General features: G+C 35.5%; 1 pseudogene; it reads right to left on the bottom strand.

Annotated features, from left to right (window-relative positions):
• LOC132295579 (protein NRT1/ PTR FAMILY 3.1-like) overlaps positions 1 to 20,749 on the bottom strand; it is a 41,859-nt pseudogene extending 21,110 nt beyond the window's left edge.
• Between the last annotated feature and the right edge of the window lie 5,266 nt (positions 20,750 to 26,015).

The raw sequence follows: 26,015 nt of genomic DNA, 5'->3' as shown, positions 1-26,015 counted from the left end.
GATTTCTAGTGTGGCCATTAGCTCGTCTACTGTCATTGCATTAAGATCCTTCGATTCTTTAATAGCAACAACAACGTGCTCAAATTTTGAGTTGAGAGATCGCATAATCTTTTCAAGCACACGAACATCTTTGATCTTATCTCCATATCTTCTAATCTGATTAACGATAGTCAATGTTCTGGTGAAGTATTCAGAAATTGACTCGTCTTTCATGTGCAACAATTCAAATTCACCCCTTAGAACTTGGAGTCGAACTTTGATTGTTTTTTCAATCACTCAATGTGCTTTGCAAAGGATTTCCATGCTTGCTTGGAGGTGTTGACGGCGGAGATCTTTTTAAAACTTGCTTCATCGACACTTCGATAAAGCAGATATAACGCCTTCTTGTCTTTCTTTTTGGCTTCTTTGAGTGCTGCCTTCTGGGCTTCACTTAAGTCATCTAGTTCCTTTTTTGAAGCTGGTTCATCATATCCATTTTCAATCAAATCCCACAAGTCTTGTGAGCCAAGGACGACTCTCATTTGAATACACCAATTCTCATAGTTGTCTTTGTCTAAACGCAGAAGCTGGGGCTAGAAGAAATTGTTGGAGGATGCCATCGGATTTGTTTTACCACTTTGGGTGTTTGATTCTGACAAATTGTATCTGAATTTGAAAAAATAGACTTCGCAGTTGCGTCCGGAACGGTCCGTTTAGCTAAGAACGGGTTTCTGAACGGTCAAAATCGGCCTAAAAATGACTTGAAACAGCCCAAAAAACAAATTCTAGCTCGGCTCAGCTCGGCTCAGGAACTGGCTCGGCTCGGCTCGGCTTGGATTGGCTTAGGCAGCTTAGCACATAATATGGCTCGGCATGGTAGCTCGGCTCGGCTCGCCGGAGATGTCGCCTGAAAGTTTGCCGTGTCCGAATATATATGGTGTGTCCGACGCGTGTCCACGGCGTGTCCATGCCGTGTCCGAATATTCAAAAAAATAAAAAATATCCAAACACGTTTTTTGGCGTGTCCGATGCGTATCCGTGTCCAACACGATTCTTGGCCTTTTTAGGCATGTCTGTGCCTCCTAGGTTCCAATCTTAGTTTCAAGGAGTCCAACACAATTAAGATGATTTTCCATCAAGAAGTTTTTAATTTCTCTTTGTCTTGAGGGATTGTTCACCCCTCACATTCCAAGCAGCAAAAATTGTTACTTTGTTGGGGTTTGTAGGTCCTCAAAGAACCTATTATAAGCCTTTTTGGGATGCAGACTAAGCTGCCTTAGCAACTCTTCTAGCATTATTTCTCAATTACTTTCTCTCCTTAGGAGTGATTCTTGACTGACCATCAAGTGCAGTACAGTCATTCTTAGAAACAGTGAAGTATGTCAAAGGAGCTTTTCCATTTGAAGGTTTAATGGTGATTTGGCCCTCCTTAGATGCATGGCAAAACAGGACACTGAATCTGTTGGACTGGGATGATGAAGATTTAGAGGATGAACACTGGTTAGAAATAACATGGACCCATGGTGGAGGATAATCATTGCATGTAATCATTGCCCCACTGGCACATGTCTTTTGGCACTGGAATGGGATCTAGGGTTAGATGGTGAGGTTTGAGGAACTGTGAGTGGTGGAATAGGCTGAAGAGGGTTCCACTCACAGGTCATGGTACAACAGATGTGTCCTTCTGTTGGAAAGAAGTATTGTTAAGCAGGGGTAGGTCCATACCATCAGAAACAGATGTGGCCTTATGGTGGGAGGATGGATTCTCAAGGTTAGCGAGTGTGCCCTTAACAATATCAAGAACAGGGGACTTCTTTTTTACCCGAGTCCACTGCCTCAGAGGTTGTCCCTTATTTGGTTGTTGAATTGGCACCCAACATTTGGTAGATTTATTGCATTTTGAATCTGGATGATTAAAACAATTGAATATCATGCAAGACTGTGGTTTACATTGGTATGTAACATCACTATTGATGAACTTATCCTTACTCACTTTCAATAAGACAGAATCACTCAGCTCCTGAGATGCTTTTACCTCAATGCAAATCCTAGCATAGGAAAGTCTTTTTTTAGTCTCGATCATTTTTTTTTTTTTTTTTTTTAGTCTCGGTCATTTTGATCAGCAAAGAGTGGTGTGTTAATGGCACTAACAATACTGCTTAGGCCTTTGTTAGTCCATGGACCCTCATCTAACACATTAACACATGCCTGCAATCAGTTTCATTTCTAAAATTGAAAATTAGTAAGCTTGATGCAATTCCAACTGTGTCCACTATGCCTTTAGAAGTCCATAGATTTTTAGCAATGGTACTGACCAATTTAAAATGAAGATTCTTCTGGAGAAAGAAGTCAATAAGGCAGCTTTTTCATTCCAAAGTGCCTTCAGTTTTAGTACATGGTGGTGGATCCACATAAGTCCTGCCATTATTGGTAACTGGCTGAAGAAATTCAAAATGGAGTTTGGAAGGGGCTGCAACATGAGACCATAGAGGGGGAGTAAGGGTGGTATAGGAAAGGGATGGGTGTGATGTGTCAGGAGGTGTGATCAGAGATGGTGGCAGAGAGTCCTGCTGGGTAGGTGGTAAGGCTGGGTGAGACATACCAAGCCCCCATGGAGGTTAGCTATGTTACCCGGACTCGGGTACGGGTGTCTAGAGGTCGGATCCACCAATCTATTCAATTATAGGACACGGGGACACGGAATAAAAGTGTCCAAAATTCGGACACGGGTACTTGGACACGGCATACAAAATATTAAAAAATGAAAAATCATATTAGTGATAGTTTGATAGATTTAATCATATAGGCAACTAAGCATGGCATAAGGCAGCAGGCAGCAAGTAACAAGATAACTTAAATAAGTAAGAGATTATGTTAATTCATAATTGTTAAATAAGTTAAATAACTAAATAAGTACCTTATTGAATTGAGTCAATTGACTGAATTCTCACACTTGCACCACATAGATTCGGATTTTAGTCTTCACTCTTCAGTCACACAGCATAAAGATACAACACCACAGGCCCACAGTCAGACTCTGCACTTCAAAAGTTTGCACCTGAAAAGGCTGAAATATTATTTGAAATTTATATTGACATTAACATATTGTTATGAATTATTGAACTTATGAAAAAATAGAAAAAAATAAACAAATGCAAAATTGTTGAGTAGAACTGTATAAAGATTAAAGACAGAGATGTTAGAAACTTAGGAATCTTAGGACTTTAGAGTTTAGAATTTCATAATGAATTCAAAGACTTTAAACTTTAAAACCATAAGGTCCATAATTATATCATTCATATCATAAAGTCATACACTAAGTTCATTAACAGATTACCCATAGGCAATAGCAACAATACCAACTGCCAAGTGCCACTAACTACCAAGTAAGCAAGTACCAACAACTCTGTCTTGATTCAGTTGTATAATCATACGGAGAGAGAGAGAGAAGATATATATACCTGTTCAAGGGTTGTTTGTGTTGCAGTCTTGCAAATCATAGTATATAGAATAGCAACATAAAAAATATACAGGTTGGAGCAACATAAAAATGGTGCACAAAGAAGAGAGGCGTAGGTGCAGGAAGAAGAGAGAGAAGATGTAAATGGCGTAGGTGCAGGAAGAAGAGAGAGAAGATGAAAATGGCGCAGGTGGCTGGAGCTCTTCTGGCGTGTAAGAATGGTGCACTTCTTGAGCCACAAAATATGTCACAGTCGCATTTAATGACTAACTAAGCCATCACCCCCAAACAGGCCTTTTGATTGATATAAAATCTAATATTATATATTAAGTTGAAATTCAAACAACTTTCATACTTGTGAATCTGTGATGATGTGTATAGAATTAGCAACATTAATTTAATAATAAATATTTTATTTCTTTACCTATAAATGTAAGCAATTATTCTTAATTAAATGATGATGTGAAGTCACAAAATTAGCGTATAGAATTAGCAACATTAATTTAATAATAAATATTTTATTTCTTTACCTATAATGTAAGCAATTATTCTTAATTAAATATTTCATTATCTAACTCAATTGATAACTATAGTCTCTCAAGTACTATATAATTATCTATTGATTAGTGATTATTATAGTCTTATTAGTTAACTATTGATTACTATAGTCTCGTAAGTTCAATTACTATATACTTATCTATTCATTACCATAGTCTCAATAGTAAAGTAATGATTATTATAGTATCGTGAGTTCAATTATTATATAGTTATCAATTGATCAGTGATCACTATAGTCTTGTTAGTTAACTTTTAATTCCATGTGTTTAATTATATAGTTATATAGGATCACTATACTAGTATAGCCTCCTTAATTCAATGTGTTTGATTGTATAGTTATATATAGATAACTATACTAGTGTGTGATTTTTAATTCCATGTCTTTAATTATATAGTCATATAGGATTACTATACTACTTTAGCCTCCTTAATTCAATGTGTTTAACCATATAGTTATATATGGATCACTAAACTAGTATGAGATTTTTAATTTCATGTGTTTAATTATATAGTTATATAGGATCGTTATACTAGTATAGCCTCCTTAATTTCATGTATTTAATTATATAGTCATGTAGGATTACTATACTATTATAACCTCCTTAATTCAATGTGTTTAATTAGGACAAATATAATTCAATGTGTTTAATTATATAGTTAAATGGTTAAATATAAGCTTCTTTTTTTTTAGTTAAATACTTAATTTTATTCTAATATTTTTGTATATGAATCACTGTACTAAGTGTAACCTTCTTAATTCCATGTGTTGAATTATATAGTTAAATGCTTAAATATAAGCTTTTTTTTTTTAGTTAAATACTTAATTTTATTCTAATATTTTTGTAAATAAAATAAATAATTTAATGTGTAATTATTTATATAATTACTTGTTTTGACTTTTTAAAATGGACAACTAATATGAGAAAATAATAAAAGGTTTTTTCCATAATTAAATCTCATAGATCCATTAAAAAGGGTAAATAAATACTTATGCCTTTTTTATATAACTTCCATATAAAAAATATTGAAAGTAAACTAATTTCACATTAATTACTAATCATGTTTGAGCTAGGTTTATAAATATTCTAAAAAATATTATATACATTTTATTTAAATTAATTAACTTTTTATCCCATATTTGAAGCTCGGTAGCTTACACGTACACCCACTTATTACTAAGAAAATTATATAATTTTCTTAGTACTCATTAATCATGTTTAAGGGTATAAATATCCTACAAACAAAAAATTAAATTTATATTACTTAAGTTTCTTTTCTATTTAAATCTCATATACCCAATTATTAGTAAGATAGTCTTATCTTTTGATCATTGTCCTTTATTTTTTTTAAAAACAAGCATTAATATTAATAAATAAGTATACATGTAAAGTTATAAACTATTGTGTATTTTATTGTAACAAATTTGTATATATTTTGTTGTATTGATGGTGGTAAAATAATGTACAAAGCCCAATGCTCAAAAATAACCTTGTCTAAATTATTATTTTAATGGACAAAAAGCGACCCACAGTGTTGGGTAATCTCACAGTGTTTCTTGCACTGCTGGCCGGCAACATAAACTCTTGAAAAAAACAGAGAGGGAAAAACAAAAAAGAAAATAAAATAAAACTGGAGATAATATTTTCCATGAATACAAAATTACATAATTGTTTTAACTTACAAAGCAAGAGTAATAAATAGGTTTTATTTTTTATTTTTTATTTTTTTGGGAAGGTAAATGTATTGTATTGAAAGAAACAATTTACAGCAGGCCAAAGCCTCAACCAATGGGCCAACCCATAAGTTAAACAGCCCATAAGGCCTTACAGATGGATCAAGACGTATTCAGTCTAGGGTTTCCTAAACTAAAGAAGTCTAAGCCAAAGATCATCTGGTTCCAAGTGGCGACGCAGGTGACGCACTAGCCGCACCGTGCTCATCAGTCTGGAGGCTCTGCCGGCGGCCGTATGAAGGAATCAGGCAGATCCCACGTGAGTATCATTCTCCTAGCACAACCAAAGTCTTTAACCACCGGTCCACCATAGACGATAGTCTCTGCCTTATCAATAATAAATAGGGTTATTCTTGTCAAAAATCACACACACACAAGAGGGAAGAAAGAAAAGAACACTCAGATCTTTTGAAGGGGCAAAAACGCAACAAAAGGTTTAATTATAAGGTTAAAAATGTAAATTTATACTTATCTAATTATCTTAAAACGGTCAACATAATTCTGGTGAGTGGGTTACAGCTGGTAACCCACTAACCATAATTTTTATTATTATTATATATATATATACTACCATATACATATACTACTACCATATATATATACACACGTTTCTCAATGAGGCAGCTGTCGGCTGAAATTTGTTTACGCGTGAGAACGTGAACAAGACGCGCCAAATTGGGTAGGTTTCTATGCAAAACCAACGCGTGAAGAACCTCATCTTCTCCAAAACCTTCTTCCTGAAAATCGCGGCGAAACCAGTAATTTCCGACCACTGAAACAAGGGTTTTCTTCAACGGCCGTGTCCGATCTTGACCGTACAAGGTCGTACGCATATCCCGAGTCCGTGTTGTGTCGTGTCGACACGGACACCCTTGCCGGAAACGACGAGTCCAGGTAACACAGGTGGTTAGGTGTCTCGAGATTTGGGAAAGAAAGGTTGTTCACAATGGGAAGGGGTTGGTCAGAGAGAGCCTTAGCATGAACACATTCAATGAATGTGCAGCAGCATAATGAGAATTTAAAGTGTCTTGTAAATGAGAGATTACCTTCAAAAGCTTGTTAATTTCCTTTTGCAGCTCAATAGGATGCTTGAAATCTTTATAGATCTGAATCTGTCGTCAAAGAAGTTTAACCTGGTTCCTTAAGCTCTTGGGAGAGTTTAATTTTTGCTCGTGGTGTGATGCAAATTTCTTAAGCCACATGCAATTCAAGAAGCCACAAGAAGAACCCAGAAGCTGCAAAAAGATGCTAGAAGCAACCAGCCACTGCCATGGAAGGTGCCGTGAAGAACCATCCAGTGTAAGTCAACCTTGACAGGTTTTACTCATTTTGAACACTTATTTACTGCCTATAAATAGATTGTATCATATGAAGATATAGTGATATATGCACCTTTAATTTTTTTAATAACTAAAAATTAACTCACTCACTAGCCTTTTGAACTTTTTGATTGCTTTTGTAAACTTTGAATACATGTAACATGCAATTAACTTTGCTTTTGGAAGCTATCCGGTGCCTGGTCATACAAGAACTCGAGATATCCAATAAGCATGAAGGCCTCAGAGATGCCATGAAGGGCGGACTATGCCCCGGTCTATCACTGTCTTCTGGCTTGTGCCATAGTCCGCCCTTCATGGCATCTCTGAGGCCTTCATGCTTATTGGATATCTCGAGTTCTTGTATGACCAGGCACCGGATAGCTTACAAAAGCAAAGCTAATTGCATGTTACATGTATTCAAAGTTTACAAAAGCAATTAAAAAGTTCAAAAGGCTAGTGAGTGAGTTAATTTTTAGTTATTAACTAAAAATTAAAGGTGCATATATTACTATATCTTCATATGATACAATCTATTTATAGGCAGTAAATAAGTGTTCAAAACGAGTAAAACCTGTCAAGGTTGAATTATACTGGATGGTTCTTCACAGCACCTTCCATGGCGGTGGCTGGTTGCTTCTAGCATCTTCTTCCAGCTTCTGGGTTCTTCTTGTGGCTTCTTGAATTGCATGTGGCTTAAGAAATCTGCATCACACCACGAGCAAAAATTAAACTCTCCCAAGAGCTTAAGGAACCAGATTAAACTTCTTTGACGACAGATTCAGATCTATAAAGATTTCAAGCATCCTATTGAGCTGCAAAAGAAAATTAACAAGCTTTTGAAGGTAATCTCTCATTTACAAGACACTTTAAATTCTCATTATGCTGCTGCACATACACTGAATGTGTTCATGCTAAGGCTCTCTCTGACCAACCCCTTCCCATTGTGAACAACCTTTCTTTCCCAAATCTCGAGACACCTAACCACCATGGGGGCTTGGTATGTCTCACCCAGCCTTACCGCCTACCCAGCAGGACTCTCTGCCACCATCTCTGATCACACCTCCTGACACATCACACCCATCCCTTTCCTAGACCACCCTTACTCCCCCTCTCTGGTCTCATGTTAAAGCCCCTTCCAAACTCCATTTTGAATTTCTTCAGCCAGTTACCAATAATGGCAGGACTTACGTGGATCCACCACTATGTACTAAAACTGAAGGCACTCTGGAATGAAAAAGCTGCCTTATTGGCTTCTTTCTCCAGAAGAATCTTCATTTTAAATCGGTCAGTACCATTGCTAAAAATCTATGGACTTCTAAAGGCCTAGTGGACACAGTTGGAATTGCATCAAGCTTTCTAATTTTCAATTTTAGAAATGAAACTGATTGCAGGCATGTGTTAATGTGTTAGATGAGGGTCCATGGACTAACAAAGGCCTAAGCAGTATTGTTAGTGCCGTTGACACACCACTCTCTGCTGATCAAAATGACCGAGACCAAAAAAAAAAAAAGTATGACCGAGACCAAAAAAAGGCTTTCCTATGCTAGGATTTGCATTGAGGTAAAAGCATCTCAGGAGCTGAGTGATTCTGTCTTATTGAAAGTGAGTAAGGATAAGTTCATAAATATTGGTGTTACATACCAATGGAAACCACAGTCTTGCATGATATTCAATTGTTTTAATCATCCAGATTCAAAATGCAATAAATCTACCAAATGTTGGGCGCCAATTCAACAACCAAATAAGGGACAACCTCTGAGGCAGTGAACTCAGGTAAAAAAGAAGTCCCCTGTTCTTGATATTGTTAAGGGCACACTAGCTAACCTTGAGAATCCATCCTCCCACCATAAGGCCACATCTGTTTCTGATGGTATGGACCTACCCCTGCTTAACAATACTTCTTTCCAACAGAAGGACACATCTGTTGTACCATGACCTGTGAGTGGAACCCTCTTCAGCCTATTCCACCACTCCCAGTTCCTCAAACCTCACCATCAAACCCTGGATCCCATTCCAGTGCCAAAAGACATGTGCCAGTGGGGCAATGATTACATCCAATGATTATCCTGCACCACGGGTCCATGTTATTTCTAACAAGTGTTCATCCTCTAAATCTTCATCATCCCAGTCCTCTAACAGATTCAGTGTCCTGTTATGCCATGCATCTAAGGAGGGCCAAATCACCATTAAAACTTCAAATGGAAAAGCTCCTTTGACATACTTCACTGTTTCTGAGAATGACTGTACTGCACTTGATGGTCAGTCAAGAATCACTCCTAAGGAGAGAAAGTAATTGAGAAATAATGCTAGAAGAGTTGCTAAGGCAGCTCAGTCTGCATCCAAAAAGGCTTATAATAGGTTCTTTGAGGACCTACAAACCCCAACAAAGTAACAATTTTTGCTGCTTGGAATGTGGGGTGAACAATCCCTCAAGACAAAGAGAAATTAAAAACTTCTTGATGGAAAATCATCTTAATTGTGTTGGACTCCTTGAAACTAAGATTGGAACCTAGGAGGCACGGACACGCCTAAAAAGGCAAAGAATCCGTGTTGGACACGGATACGCGTCAGACACACCAAAAAACATGTTTGGATATTTTTTATTTTTTTGAATATTCGGACACCGCATGGACATGCGTCGGACACACCATATATATTTGGACACGGCAGGGACACGCCATCATTTTTTTTTATATAAGCAAGGCACTTGGGGATTTTAAGAAAGTTTTAGAAAGAAAGTTAGTTTGAAGTGTGTTGTACAACAGTATTGTATGAGTTGTCGCCTACTCCTCATTGCCATATATAGAATTACCATGTATAGGGTTTACTTGTTCTCCACTTACCTACTCCCGTAGCCTCTCCTATATAAACACTATTGTATTATTGTATTACTCACTCAATTATATATACGATTTCATATATATTCTCTCTCTCTCTCTCTCTCAACATGGAATTAGAGCAGAAATTGATCCCTCTTTAAATTTTTTTTTCTTTAGTCTTATTCAGACTCTCCGATCTTGATTCCATCTCGGCTTTCTCTCAGCAATCTCTTCTCGGTGATCTCAGTTCTCGTCTCGGCAATCTCTCTCAGATCCCTCCTCGGCTCTCTCCTCTATAATTTCTCTCGGGTTTATCTCGGCTAGATCTTTGTATTATTGTATTACTCACTCAATAATATATACGATTTCATACATTCTCTCTCTCTCTTTCTCTCTCTCTCTCTCAACATGGTATTAGAGCATAAATCGATCCCTTTTTAATTTTTTTTTTTTTTTCTTTAGTCTAATTCAGACTCTCCGATCTTGATTCCATCTCGGCTTTCTCTCAGCAATCTCTTCTCGGTGATCTCAGTTCTCGTCTCAATAATCTCTCTCGGATCCCTCCTCAGCTCTCTCCTCTATAATTTCTCTCGGGTCTATCTCAGCTAGATCTTGGTTCTCTTATCTCGGCTCCCGCTCGCTACTATATCTCATTTGTTCGGCAGCTCTTGTGATGGATACCAAGGAAACCTATCTTATTAGGTCAATCACTAGCACCAAACCGAAAGGCTCAAACTACCTTCAATGGTCTCGAGCCGTAGAGGTGTTCTTACGGGCTCAAGGAAAACTGTCATATGTTAAATCAACCAAACCCACCAGTGATGAAAAGATTATTGAGGCTTGGGAGAAAGAAGATGTTATATTATGACTTGGTTATGGAACAGCTTGGAGCCTGAGATCTTCAACAACGTGTCATTCCTAGAATCTGCCAAAGATATTTGGGAAAATCTCACAAACATGTATTCTTCAGAGAAAAATATTTCTCGTATTTATCTGTTGTATAAGGATATTTTTAATCACTAGCAGGGAGATCGTTCTGTTGAAGATTATTACTCAAAACTGAAGGGCGTGTGGGAAGAATTGAATGTCTACTAACCATTGACTACAAACATAGAACAACAAAAATGGCACAGGAAGGAGTTTCGGGTGGTAAAATTTTTATTGCACTTAAACCCGAACTCGCTTCGATCAGTTTGCAGATTTTGTCTGGCAAGGAGATACCCACGGCAGGTGAGACTTATGCTCTTGTTGAGTTCAAAGAGCATCTATTCATGCCCTTGTGATTGAGAAGGACAACCACTCTGCTCTTGTTGTTCCTACTGAGCAACATGATACTTTCCGTGGAGGGCAAGAGGGCAGAGGTCCTTCCAACGTAGGCCGTGGTACTCGTGGCGATAGAGGGGGTTGCGGCAGCAAGAAGTGTACTCATTGTGGCCAAAACAATCACTCTGTTGACTTTTGCTAGGCTCGTCATGGCAAGCCAGCTTGGGTTAATCAAGCTTCCCTTTCGGAGGAGACTACTCCCACTCCTGTGAATGAACAAGTCATTCTCTCCAAAGCCGACTATGATTTTCTGGTAAAGCATGAGCGTGCAAATTAGCCCTCCTGCATCGCTACCATCGTTACTTCAAGTAATACGTGTCTCCATGCTTCATCTACCTTGGATCATTGATTCAGGGGCATCCGATCACATGACAGGTAACCCATCTCTTCTTTCTGATATTTCTTTTCTCACCATCGGTTGTTATTATAGTGAACGGAAAATTATATACAAGTGGAAAATTATAAATATGGAAAGAGAATAAAAATCAAATCAAGAAAAAAATCAAATCCCTAAACAAAAGCCTAAACATAAGCCTATAATGAAGACACAATGATTTCATTCAATGGACACCATCACCTACAAAGATATACAAACTCAAGCATACCCTCAAAGCCATTTCACAACCTCTACCCTCCAAGCACCGGCACAAACTGGTGTGGTTCAGCAATTATATACAAAGCTTTGGTGTGGGTGTGTTATAAAGTGTCCAAATACTTGTGTGCATTGTTGTGTATTATACTTGTCCATTAGTAAAATTTCTTGTTCTTTGTTCAAGTCATGATATTTTTGTTTATTTACTTATTATTTTATTTATTTTAAAGATAAAACAATTTTTATTAATTTTTGCAGTTGAATCTTTTGAGTAAAGAGAAAACAAGCTCCTCCCCCTCCTCCACCACCTATCCATCGTCCCGCTAACACCTAGCCTCCTCTCGATCTATTCACCATGCACCCCTGCCTTGTTCTTCTACTATTCCCCCACCACCTGCTCCTCAACTCCCTCCTGTTGTTTCAAGCTAGAATCCTGTGATAACATAATTTCCATTGTATTTTGTTGTTACAAAGAATTGATTTTACACCTCAATTAATTCCATTGGAGTAGTTGGTATAGGTTAGTTGCATGTCAAATTGAATACTTTTCTTAAGTTCCTAACACCAAATTAAAGGTGTGGGTGGCTTCAATTTTATCTAGGGCTTGGATTAGTGACCCATCCCCATGGTACTACCAAATCTTATCAAGAAGAAAGTTGCCATGTTGGTAAATCAAAAAGTTAAAAGGGGTTCTACCAAGAAAGAATTGAGAAATGGAATACCCCGTACATGGGGTTTAGTAGATAAAAGGGTAAATTCAAATGGAGTAATCGATTTCACCAAAGTGCTGAAATATCTGAATTTAAATGATATGTATGATTTATTACTGATAGCATGTCTTCAGAATTTGTCAATCACTCGAAAGTTCAAAATAACTAGAATGCCCAATAGGCATTGTACATAAACAAAATTGGAATCATTTTAAGAGATAAATAGGTGCACTAGGAAGGTTAATTAAGAAGAATACATCAAAAAAAAAAAAAATAAAAAAAAAAAATAAGGGAATAGTAAATGAAAAAAAAAAGGCTCTATTCCTAACATACGAATGATTGATTTCAAGTTGAAATATACGAATGCTATGTCTCTTACTTTTCTATGTCTTCCTTACTAGTGCCATTTGAGCATGATAAGTGAAGAATTGATAGATGTTGTTATCTAATATATACATAAACTTAGCTGATTTCAAACTGTGTCAGTTGTACTTAACTGGAGTTGGGGCTATGGTGATGATTATCATTTCTCGGGAAATATGCCCTCCTATGGCTATATATCATGTGCTATTTCAGTTCTTTCCATGTGTGTGTTATACATATATTTTCTTTTCTCTGTATCCACGGTAGTGTGTGATTCTGTTTATCGTTTTTCTTTGTCTGGGTTCTTCGCCTGAGGGCGTGATGGAGCAAGGTGTCCTTGATCAGTGCAGGGGCTTGACGTTAACTACGACTGAGTATTCAGGAAAAAAACTATGGCTGAGAAGGAACCCATTCAGCTATCCGAAGAAGACACTGCTCAAGGGGTTCAGGTTTGTAATGGTAGTCTTTTTGCTAAAGTCTGGACATCTAAAACCATTACTCTTGTAGGGGTAAAATTTACTTTTGGTAAATTATTTAACAAGTTGTGGCCAAAAGACAAACATCAGAATATCCTTCCACAGCGACTTCAAGTGTTTAAAGTGGCGACAAACTTATTCCAATTAATTATTCCGGATGCTCTTGTTCGTCACAATGTTCTTCATGGCTGCCCGTGGTTGTTTGATGGGCACATGGTGGTGATTAAGGCGTGGGAGGAGGGGCTGTTGATTTCTAAAGCTCTGTTCCAGGGGTCCCCATTCTAGGTCCAGATTTTGGATGTTAAGGCGAATCTCTTTTCAAAGAAGGTGGGACAACGGATTGTAGCCTCTTTTGGGAGGTGCTTAAAGGTTGAGTTACGCGATAAGAGTATGGTTGATGGTACAAAAAAGGTTGTTGCGGATAGTCATGTCTTGCGACCTAAAGTGGAGTGACATTTTGCAGCCCATTTGCCGTCATGTTGTGTTAACAGTCCTACTGGGGTTGAATCGAGGACTCAAGTAAGGTATAAAAAGTTGCCCTCTTTTGTTATACGTGTGGTATTATTTGACATCACTGGAAAGTATGCACAGTAGAGACGGTTTCTTCTCTAATGGATTTAAAAGAGTATGGAGGATGGTTAGGGGTTGAAGGCTTTATTGGGAAGGATCTTTGGCACCCAGAGAAAGACATGGGTGATTCTCGGGGTGACAACTTAAGTAAAAAGTGGTTGTATGTTTACGACACTGATTCGGATAGGGCTGAGGACCTAGGTAATCCTAATACTTCCTCTATGTCTCGTCAACTTCAATGATGGCCTATTGACTCTCGTGGGATATTTGGGAGTCCTTCATGGGCACCAGGGTTTCATCAGGTGCTTCCTTTACTACCTACAGTGGTTGCTTTATCGAGTGTTGGTGACCCGACTCGGGGTGCTAGTGGGGATGGTCATGGGGAGGGATCCACGGGGGCTATTGATAACAAACTTTGACTGTTGTGGATCCTCAAGGAAAAAGGGTGGTTGAGGACTTTAATCCTGTTAGGGAACAATTTCCTGTGCTCGAAGGGGGAGTGCTTCCGGGTTCTTCTCAAAGCCATGTGGCTTCAATGCAGTATGATGAGGCTGTGAATTGTGCTCAGGTTACGCCTCCTATTAAAGGCAGGATATTGCCATTGGAACACTGGGATCAAATGTTGAAGAATTGGAAGAAGGGGAAGGCGAAGTCAAGTAAGGGTAAAAGGAATAGATTTGATTCCTCTGCCACATCTAATAGTCAAGGATCTTCTCCGGTTCGTAAGGGCCGTAAACGTCGTCAATCTATCTCCAGTGGTTCTTATACACATAGACTTGAGGGGGATAAGATACTTAAAGGTGTGGGGGCAAGTGCAGTGAGTAAGATGGCAGATCTGAGTCCGCCAAGTGGATTAGTGGGTACGAATTCAGCTTTGTCTAGAAGGACAGGGGCGCAAGTGACGGACTCCTTTACCTCGGACTCGTCTCAATCTTTTGCTACTAAAATTGCAATGTTGGTTGGCGCTGGACAATCCAGTGCTACAGAAACCGTTAAAGCTTTAGTTATCATGACGGTGGTCATGTCTTAACTTAGGTGCTGTTTGATAAAATTGAAAATTATGCACTAAAAATCTTAAGTATTGAATTTTAAGCACTGAAATTTTAAGTACTGAATATATTAATTTGAAAACCCATTTGATAATGTTTTAATTTTAAGTACTGAATTCATAAAGATTGTTTGTTATATACAAAAGCTGAAGTTTGAAAGTTGTACAGATTACATTTTTGCCGTCAATATATGGTACTCATAACAATTTTATATTTATAATATAAAAATATTAATAAAATAACCACATTAATTCACTCAATGAAATATATCAATTTAACAATGAATAATAATGTCAAATAATCATAAAAAAAATAAAATTCTTATCTAGAAATAGAATTATATTATATAAATAATTGATGAAAATTTAAAATAAATGGATTTTGGATTACATAACATTTATGTAGAATATTGAAAAAGGTGTTACAAAGATTAAAGAAAGTAAAATTTAAAATATATGGGTTTTGGATTACATAACATTTGTTAAATTGTTAGGTAGGATATCGAAAAAGGTGTTACAAAGATTAAAGAAAGTAAAATTTAAATATATTGATTTCTGATTACATAATATTTATGTATGGTATTGAAAAGGGTGTTACGAAAAAAGTACGTGAAAAAAAATTCTTATCCAGGAATGAATTCTATTATATAAATAAGTGACAGAAAATTTAAAATATATGGGCTTTGAATAATATAATATTTATGTATGGTATCGAAAAGGATGTTAAAAATATTAAAGAAAGTAGGTGAAAAATAATTCTAATCTAGAAATAGAATTCTATTATATAAATACTGGTGTTAAATCAATTTGAATAGGTAACCAAAGAGACGTGTTTATAATATAATACGTAGAATTATTATTTTGGGAATTTGGTAAAATTATATATTTTTTAAAGAATTTGTTCTATAATGTAAAAGTAAAAAAAAAAAAAAAAAAAAAAAAAGTAACAAGCAACCAAATATATATGGAAGAGTTTTTCAACGAGAGAACTCACTCTATTTCCAGATGCAGATAGAAATCGCAAAGAGAATTTTAAAGAAATTGCAAAGAGAAGTCTAGATGAGAGAGCGTGATTATTTGAGGGTAGAGTAGTCAGTAAAAAAATAGTTTTAAAACTTAATCACTTACCGTCTTCTGCGATAAGCAATAAGCGATAAGCGATAAGCAAACCTCTCGCTAAAAATTTTGGCCTCTTTTAAGAGGTACCTACCATATTAAGCGGTTTCCTAAAATTTTATCAAACGCACTTATTTTTAAAAATCACTTACCATCTTTTGCATTCAACGCTGAAGTAGGAAATCAAACGGGCCCTTAGTGTTAGGTTTCTATGGAGTGATCTGCTTTTGGATGTTATGTGGTTCAATAAGGTTCGTGATGTTTACTTGCTTTTGCTGTTGGATGATCTTGTAATGGAATGTTGGCTTTTTGTTTGCCAGGTTATAAATAAAAATAAATAAATAATGTTTTTGGAAAAAGCCAAAGGCAATTAAATCAATTAGTTGAAAAAAAGCCGGCTGTGATAGCAGAAAATGAAAAAAAAAAAAAAAAATGGGCTGATGAGAACGTGGTTGAGGATAGCATTGACAAAGGAGGGTGGGCAGTGTACAAAGTCTCAAATTTTCACTTGGCATGACTTGTATATTTGACTGAATTAAGTATATTTTATATACTATTATAATGATTCCCCACTATATATATATATTGCTTTATCTTGCCTTGTTACCCATTGTAGTGAATTGGTGGATAGATGTCATTCTCACATTAATAAATCATATTCGTATATGTCATTCCCATATTAATAAATCATAATGAATTTATTTCAACTTATATATATTTCAATTCAAAATGAAATATATGAATGCAATTTAAGAAAATGTTATAATAAGAATTGAAAATTATGTAATAGTGGTCACTTACTCTTTCATGTCTCAAATAGATTAGAAACACATATCAATAAAAACTATATACAATGTCACTATATATAAATAACAAAAAAAAATTATTGTAAATGATCTGTTTTCTTTGTTATCAGCTTCATGGGGGTAAGAAACTCTTACCAGAAATGCCAATATAAAAGATTAAAAAACCGCCTAAAGTCAATAATTCTGAAATAGGGATGGATTAAGAACCTTTTACCAAAAATGGTAATAATATGCCTATATATGTTGGGTATGTAAGTCATGTATCAACTTTAAAGAAGTGCTTATTTTTGACTTCTAATACAACTCTTCTATTTTGAAGCTCATCTCAAACGAAACCAAGAGAGAATTTTGTATCCGTTGCTTTCATAGTGACCAAGAGAGAATTTAGTATTATGAAGCTCATCTAAAAAAAAAAGTGCAAAGAGCTTGTTAAGATATGGACCATGTAAGTGTCATTCTCTCATCTAAATTAACTCTTTGATTTTTTAATATGATTATTGCTCTTTTCTTTCACATATTTGGACCAAATGTAGCAATATTTTGCTGTCAATCTTAACTTTTCACTTTGTAATCTTAGACTTACCTTTGAAATTGCTGCTTCAACTACATATCTATGTGTGCTTAAATTCTTAAGTGAGTTTGTAAAGATGATCGTGTTTGTGATCAATCTTTGGGTTATATATGGGTTAAATATAGATTATATATGGAGATCTTATAGGCTTATAACCCAATTATCTCTTGGTTTTTTAACATGATCATCATTATAAACTCACTTAAGAATTTAACTACACATAGATATGTAGTTGAAGCAGCAATTTCAAAGGTAAGTTTAAGATTACAGAGTGAAAAGTTAAGATTGACAGCAAAATATTGCTACATTTGGTCCAAATATGTGAAAGAAAAAAGCAATAATCGTGTTAAAAAATCAAAGAGTTAATTTAGATGAGAGAATGACACTTACATGGTCCATATCTTCACAAGTTCTCTGCACTTCTTTTTTTTTTGAGATGAGCTTCAGAATACTAAATTCTCTCTTGGTCACTGTGAAAGCAACGGACACAAAATTCTCTCTTGGTTTCGTTTGAGATGAGCTTCAAAATAGAAGAGTTGTATTAGAAGTCAGAAATAAGCACTTCTTTAAAGTTGATACATGACTTACATACCCAACATATATAGGCATAGTATTACCATTTTTGGTAAAAGGTTCTTAGTCCATCCCTATTTCAGAATTACTGACTTTAGGCTCTTTTTTAATCTCTTTATATTTGGCATTTCTGGTAAGAGGTTCTTACCCCCATGAAGCTGATAACAAATACAATTTTTTTTTTGTTATTTATATATAGTGATATTGTATATAGTTTTTATTGATATGTGTTTCTAATCTATTTGAGACATGAAAGAGTAAGTCCTCACTATTATTATAAATAGATTATTGAGCACTATTACATAATTTTCAATTCTTATTATAACATTTACTTAAATTGCATTCATATATTTCATTTTGAATTGAAATATACATCAGTTAAAATAAATCATTCATTGTGATTTATTAATATGGGAATGACATATATGAATATGATTTATTAATGTATGAATGACATCTATCCACCAATTCACTGCAATGGGTAACAAGGCAAGATAAAGCAATATATATATATAGTGGGGAATCATTATAATAGTATAAAAAATATACTTAATTCAGTCAAATATACAAGTCATGCCAAGTGAAAATTTGAGACTTTGTACACTGCCCACCCTCCTTTGTCAATGCTGTCCTCAACCACGTTCTCGTCAGCCCATTTTTGTTTTTTTGTTTTTTTGTTTTTTTTTCTTTCAGCTATCACAACCCAAAGTGCCGGCCCCTAGCTATTAGCTTACTTTTTTTCAACTAGTTGATTTAATTGCCTTTGGCTTTTTCCAAAAACCTTTTTTTTTTTTTTTTTAACCTGGCAAACAAAAAGCCAACATTCCATTACAAGATCATCCAACAGCAAAAGCAAGTAAACATCACGAACCTTATAGAACCACATAACATCCAAAAGCAGACCACTCCATAAAAACCTAACACCAAGTTAAGACATGACCACCGGCATGATAACCGAAGCTTAAACGGTTTCTGTAGCATTGGAGTGTCCAGTGCCAACCAACATTGCAATTTTAGTAGCAAAGAAAAGAAAATATATGTATAACACACATGGAAAGAACTGAAATAGCACATGATATATAGCCATAGGAGGGCATAGTTCCCAATAAATGATAATCACGACCATAGCCCCAACTCCAGTTAAGTACAACTGACACAGTTTGAAATCAGCTAAGTTTATGTATATATCAGATAACAGCATCTATCAATTCTTCACTTATCATGCTCAAATGGCACTATTAAGTAAGACATAGAAAAGTAAGAGACATAGCATTCGTATTTTTCAACTTGAAATCAATCATTCGTATGTTAGGAATGGAGCTTTTTTTTTTCATTTACTATTCCTTTTTTTTTTTTTTGATGTATTCTTCTTAATTAACCTTCCTAGTGCACCTATTTATCTCTTCAAATGATTCCAATTTTGTTTATATGCAATGCCTATTGGGCATTCTAGTTATTTTGAACTTTCGAGTGATTTACAAATTCTGAATACATGATATCACTAAGAAATCATACATATTATTTAAATTCAGATATTTCAGCACTTGGTGAAGTCGATTACTCCATTTGAATTTACCCTTTTATCTACAAAACCCATGTACGGGATATTCTATTTCTCAATTCTTTCTTGGTATAACCCCTTTTAACTTTTTGATTTACCAACATGGCAACTTTCTTCTTGATAAGATTTGGTAGTACCATGGGGATGGGTCACTAATCCAAGCCCTAGATAAAATTGAAGCCGCCCACACCTTTAATTTGGTGTTAGGAACTTATCGAAAGTATTCAATTTGACACGCAACTAACCTTACCAACTACTCCAATGGAATTAATTGAGGTGTAAAATTAATTCTTTGTAACAACAAAGTACAATGGAAATTATGGAATAATCAAAAAGTTGCCATTTATGGAAATTATTTTTCAATCATACTTGGGTGGTATTTGGGTCATTTCACAACAACAACTAACCTTATCAACTACTCCAATGGAATCAATTTCACTGAAAGGATTTTTGTTTGTAGCAACAGAAAGAGAAAAGTTTCAGAGACGTGTTTCTATGAATGGTATGCAGGAGTGAATAATAGAGATTCCAATGTTGGTTTTAGGCTTCCAAAAAAAATTTCATTCCACTCTATCCACTATCCGATACTCATGTCCAATTTTTATTTTTCAAAAAATGCAAAAGCTCCTGAATTAAGGATGTTGTAAGTGATTTGTGTACCAGGCACTCTATGTTTCACTGCTGACATGGGTTTAAGTTTATTTATCATCACTTGAGTTGAGAAATAATTTTATAATATGCCACTGCAACCTACAATTCACCACGGCCACAGGTATTTCCTCATAATTTCTCCGGAAGGAACCTCCTGACCCAGGGTTCGTTCCATTTTATAATATGGAACGAACGCAACAATCGAGCTTTCAAGGATCAACGAAGTTCACAAACAAGGGTTTTAAACCGTACCTTGGATTTGGTGAAGGATCGTTCTTGATTGGGATCTGCCGCAGTCCGTCATTAGGCTACCGCCGGAGCCGGATTGATTTTGGAAGGCACTGCCTCTGCGTATGGAACCCCCGGATGTTCATGTTGACTGAGACAACATTAGTCTAGGGAATTTCCGAACAAAAAAAAAAAAACGTTACCGGAGGATTTCTTTAGCCTATATTTGTCTTAGGGCAACTGTTAGATTGGGTTGGGTTTTGGGCTTGGCTTATGAGCTTGGCCAATCTGGTTGGTTTGGGCTCTGTGTGTAGCCTTGTTTCTGTTCGGGCCTTGGCCTTGTAAAAAAAAACCTCCTGACCCAGGGCCAATCATATTAGGTGGAGAAACAATCCACTATCCACAACCCTCAATACCCGGGGCAGCAGATAGCGAATCTTCCACAAGTGACAAACCGGCCACCAATTGCTAATCAATCGGCCCAATCAATTCTTAACATGCTAATTTGTTTTGCTGATTAAAAAAATGAAAATTATAAATATAAACTATCTATGGCTTCCATTCTATTCTAATTTCTAAGGTTCTAAAACCACTGATGTTAGCTAGGACTCCCACATCAAACACTGTAGGAGTGGGCATTGACAAGCCCAGAACCACTGGGCCTCAAACGCTACTTTCCTGATCCAGTCCTAGTATCCCTATTGCAGAGTCTTTAGTTGTTTGATTTGATAAATAAATTTTGGATCCAGCCACCCCAGACCATGGACTAAACCCACCCAAAATTGCAATAAATAAATAAATGTCTCACCAAATTGAAACTTACTATTTTTTTTTTTTTTCAATTTTTTTGTGATTGAATAAAATTTTACTACAATAGTTAGTAATTTTTAAATAAAAATGAATTCAATACATAATTATTATTATTATTATTATTATTATTATTGGAATTGAGAACATAATAAAATTAATGAAAATGCATTGCAATGTGATAAAAATACACATTATCAAAATTGGGTTGATGGTTCCAAATCAGTTGATACTAACACTCAGCAGTCATCTAGTGGGTTATGGACTAATGCTTCCGGTTTGTTTAATTAAGGCTCATTTGATTCTGAATTTAGATTTTTTTATCTTTCAGAAAGGTAAATGGTATTTTTATTTTTATTTGGCACCTTTTGCCCATGGTGTTGGTATATTAATTGTGTTTTCCATTCTCCCTGTTTAGCAAACACTTTCTAATTTTTGGGATTTCAAAGACCTGCCATTTGGATGAAAAGGGAAACTCAACCAATTCATTCATTGTCTCTCCATCAGTTCACAATGAGTAACATAAAGAAATATCTAAAATTATAGTGCTTATATTTGATAAATATACACCACTTGTTCTGATGCAGATTGCAGCCTTAGGAATATGTAATTGCAATGCAATTACTTCATATTGAAAGGAACTTCAACAATAATATTCTTTAATTTAGTTTAAACTAGAACTTCCAAGGAAGCTAAAAATATAGTTATTAAATTTGATGAATAAACAACCTATATTTTACTTTTATTTAGGGTTTTATTACATTGATGTTGTTTGTTTAATATTTACTTTTTTATTTATTTTCTTTCATTGTGAAATAAAGTAGCAAACGGTCACTGTTTCACAATTTTTGTGTTAATCTGTAATAAAGCGTCATTGTCATACTGAATTACTTATTTTGGATGCATTTTACTCGAGCCAATGACTCACAGAATTAAAATCTTTTCCAATTTTAGCGATGAGCTCAAGCACAAATAGGTTTTGCGATGAGCTCGAGCACAAATCTTAGTCACGAAATAGCGCTCGAGCATTGTTTACAAGGCTCGAGCGCCATTTTCTAGAAAATAGCGCTCAAGCCCAGTGATGGGGTGCTCGAGCGCTGATGCGTGATTTTGGCCTGAACATGTTCTGTTCAGTCCCGAATTGATTATTTAAGGTCCCGATCATATTTTAATGACTCGGGAATAGAGGTAGGTGGATTTAATAACAAGAAATTTAAGTATGCATGTTAGCACGGGATTTATTCAATTACTAAATGGTAAATTGAATATGTTGTATTGTTTAAATATTGGGATTTAAATGTTTAGCATTGGATTATGGTTTAACTATCTTAATTGCTAGAATCATAAATTATATCTTGGCTGGGTTTATGGCAGTCATGGTTTATATAAAGGACTTTAATAGCTTATAAGTTATTTCTATGATGTATAAATGTTAAATTGCTGTAATAATTGCAGTACTTGATAGTATGATTATAATCATGTTCATAGTTGTATTATGACCTTATACATAATCTATATATGTGGATTGTTTGGGGACCATTGTCAGGATATGGTTCTATAATGACCTTGTCATTTTCCTTCCTTTCTTTTTCCCTGTTTTTATGGATAAATTTTTTCCGTTGATGTTTTCCTTTCTAGGTCCGAGTTTTAACCCTTCGGATCGTCGTGTGTGCTCGGGAATAGTTCCCGACACTTATTCTTTTTGGAGATTGGTATCGTCCTCATGAAGACCATGTCGTTTCCTCTTTTCTTTTTCAGACATTTTCCTTTTTCATCTTTTCCCCATCTGTCACTTCTTTCGCGTAACCTCACCTTTTATGCTTGAAGTTGATTTCTGACTTCACGTACCTTCATTCTATTTGGTTTCCACGAAATACGTATGGTGTGAGCCATGACCGATACCTCAAAATGATGTAAAAAGTGTAAGTGTGAGAAGTGGCCACCACATTTAAAATTTATAAAAACTACTTAACATTATACTATGTAGTATGAATGAAAAGAGATCATCCCAAGGGATTTGCAAGGTACTACGGAATCGAAATTGGATTAGTAGGTTGAATGATCAAATAGAGTTTTGATTGGTTGAATTAAGCTAAAGATTCAATTAAAAACATGCAAATTAAAAGCAATCTAAAGATTAAGGTATAGAGAATGAGAGAGAAGTCTTGGGGCATAGAGTTAACCGCTAAGCTTTACTTCACTAAACATGTAGCATTTACCAATTTAAGGGGGTTCCATGTTGTAAAAGCAAGTGTGTGTGTGTACCAATAATTGAAATACTAAGCATGGATGGCAAATTAAGCATAAATTGTCTAATCAATCTAGTGAGTAGCACAACCTATCAAATTAAGCCATTAACCGTTCAATGAACCCATAATTAATAAACACACAAAAATCTAGAGAAATATACTACTTGCACTAATAAGCATGGATCATCAAACAATAAGAATGGATTGTCTACTTATCTAGGAATTTAAAACAACTACACTACAATTATACTAATGATAAGGAAATTAAACTAATTAAGCTAAGAAGGTAGCACAATCCATCAAGAAATAAGCATAATCCATCAAACAAACCACAAAAGTAATCAATTAAGTACCATACATTGACCATCACTAGATTTATAATTCCAACACACATAGACATGCATTAAACTCATAAAATCTATTGTAAGCACATGACCATTCATTCTAACATACATAGACATATGACTAGAAATAAAAGATCAATTGGAAGAATTAATCCATACAAATCATGTAGAAGCTCAAGACTTATATATAATCATGGTCAAAACATCATTTACAACATAAATCCCCAAAAACTACAAAATACTAAGTTTAGGAAACAGGCCTAGGGGCTATCTCTAGCCCCAAGAGAAGGATCTAGCCACACATAGTTGTTGTTATCCAACCCTCGAAGGTTTTCTTCAATGTAGGCACCATCTTCTTTCTCTTTGCTTTGCTCCAAAAACCCCAATCTAGAGAGAGAATATTATCTAATTGTATAACAAAAGTTGGAATGACTAGTGTAGCAAAATCTTGGAACCTATACAATTGGTTCAATTTCATTTAAATACAAACACCTCTTTGAGTAGGCAACAAGTCATAAGATAGGCCTTTGATTGGTGCAATCTCGCAACTATAAAAGTTGGTGGAGTTCGGGCTCGCTCGGGAATTAAACGGCTCACTGCTAGCAGGGGCTTCGATCGATCAAAGTAAAAGATGGTGTGGCAAAGATATTTTTGACAACTGGCGACCTTATCCATTGAGCTTGCACCGCCTTAATTTCGATGGATCGTAGATCTTTTCAATCGATCGGGAACTCCTTCGATCGATCGAAGATTGTCTAATGCAGTTTTTCTGACTTTTTTCGGATTTTCTTCTTAACTCCAAAAAGGAGCTAATAGGCTCTTTTTAGCCTGTTTGAACCTTATTGACCTAAAATAGACAAAAACGCAAATTAGAACTAAAACGAGAAAGTAAGATAGAAGAATGGACTATAATACCTTAACTTAGGTGCTAAAATGCATCACATTTGAGCATTTATCACACCTCCAAACTTAGATATTGCTAGTCCTTAGCAATGAACTACAAAGCAAAGAAAGAAATAAACAACTATAAACTAGAAAGCAATAAAAGGATAACACCACTTTCGTAGGGAACACGATTGCATTTAGCGTATGCAACAAGCATTTTAAACCCCTAGGTTACCCCTAGTGGACGAGTGAAGTCTCATGAGGGTTTCTAGAAATGATACTAACAAACATTAAGCTCTTTCTCACTAAAGAGGCACCAACATTCCAAACAAAAATTGGGAGAAAACTACCTCAAGTATGCAATTTTTCAACCACCTCAAAGCAACTTTCCAAAATTTCATTAACATACAAACAAATATGGTCTTCCACATATCAAGAGAATGATCATGCAAATCAAAAGAACTCTAGAATCCTTTTTAAGTGAACCGACATCAAATATGTTGCTATTTTAGCTAACTAATGAAATGGTCACAACCGGCCTCAAGTTAGCACACAAATCTAGTACCAATCATCAAGACAAAGAATAAAACCTTTTATTAAAGTTTTATTCAACTAGGTGCACTTATTCTATTCACTCAAATTTTTTTTTAATTTTTTTTTTTTATTTGGATCAAAGATGGAAGCATGGGGCAATGTAGTGATCTTTTAAGCTTTCTAGAAGATTCATGAGGCGAGTGTTAGGTCAATGACTCCCAAACCGGACGACTTTAGGGCATTAGGTATAGAGACACCCCTAAGGACTTACAAGCTCAAATCAACTAGGCTACAAATCAAAACAACCTCCATCTAATCATTTCCTACTCCTCACCTTTGGTAAGAAGTCCTCACTTTTTCTTTTTCTTTTTTAACCTAGAGTTTGGACCCTCCATCTTTCGGCGCGAGAAATTCAATGCTTGATGAGGTTAGAATCCAAGCTACTTAGTGAAAAGGGTTTTTTATCCACCTTTGTCAAGAATGAAAGCTTTCAAAGCACTACTAGCTCAATTGGGATATAACCGTAATCAACTAAGTATGTACCCCATAAATGAATGCTAGTGTACGCCTGTGCTAGTGTAGAATTCTAGAATGAATCTCAAAATAATCACAAGATCAAGATGATGTGGACTACAAATGCAAGCATGATATCAATGTTTCAAAAAAATTACTCCTAAATGGCATCCACAAGGCATATAAGGAGTATTAAACTCTCAAGTTAAACAATTTTTAAATTTTAAG

This window comes from Cornus florida, unplaced genomic scaffold (genome assembly GCF_030987335.1).
Source record: "Cornus florida cultivar Cherokee Brave unplaced genomic scaffold, ASM3098733v1 CherokeeBrave_3.0.0_Hap2_Chr02, whole genome shotgun sequence".
Classification (NCBI taxonomy): Eukaryota; Viridiplantae; Streptophyta; class Magnoliopsida; order Cornales; family Cornaceae; genus Cornus; species Cornus florida.
Note: the sequence above shows the minus strand (reverse complement) of the source record. Positions and strands in the feature narration are given on the sequence as shown.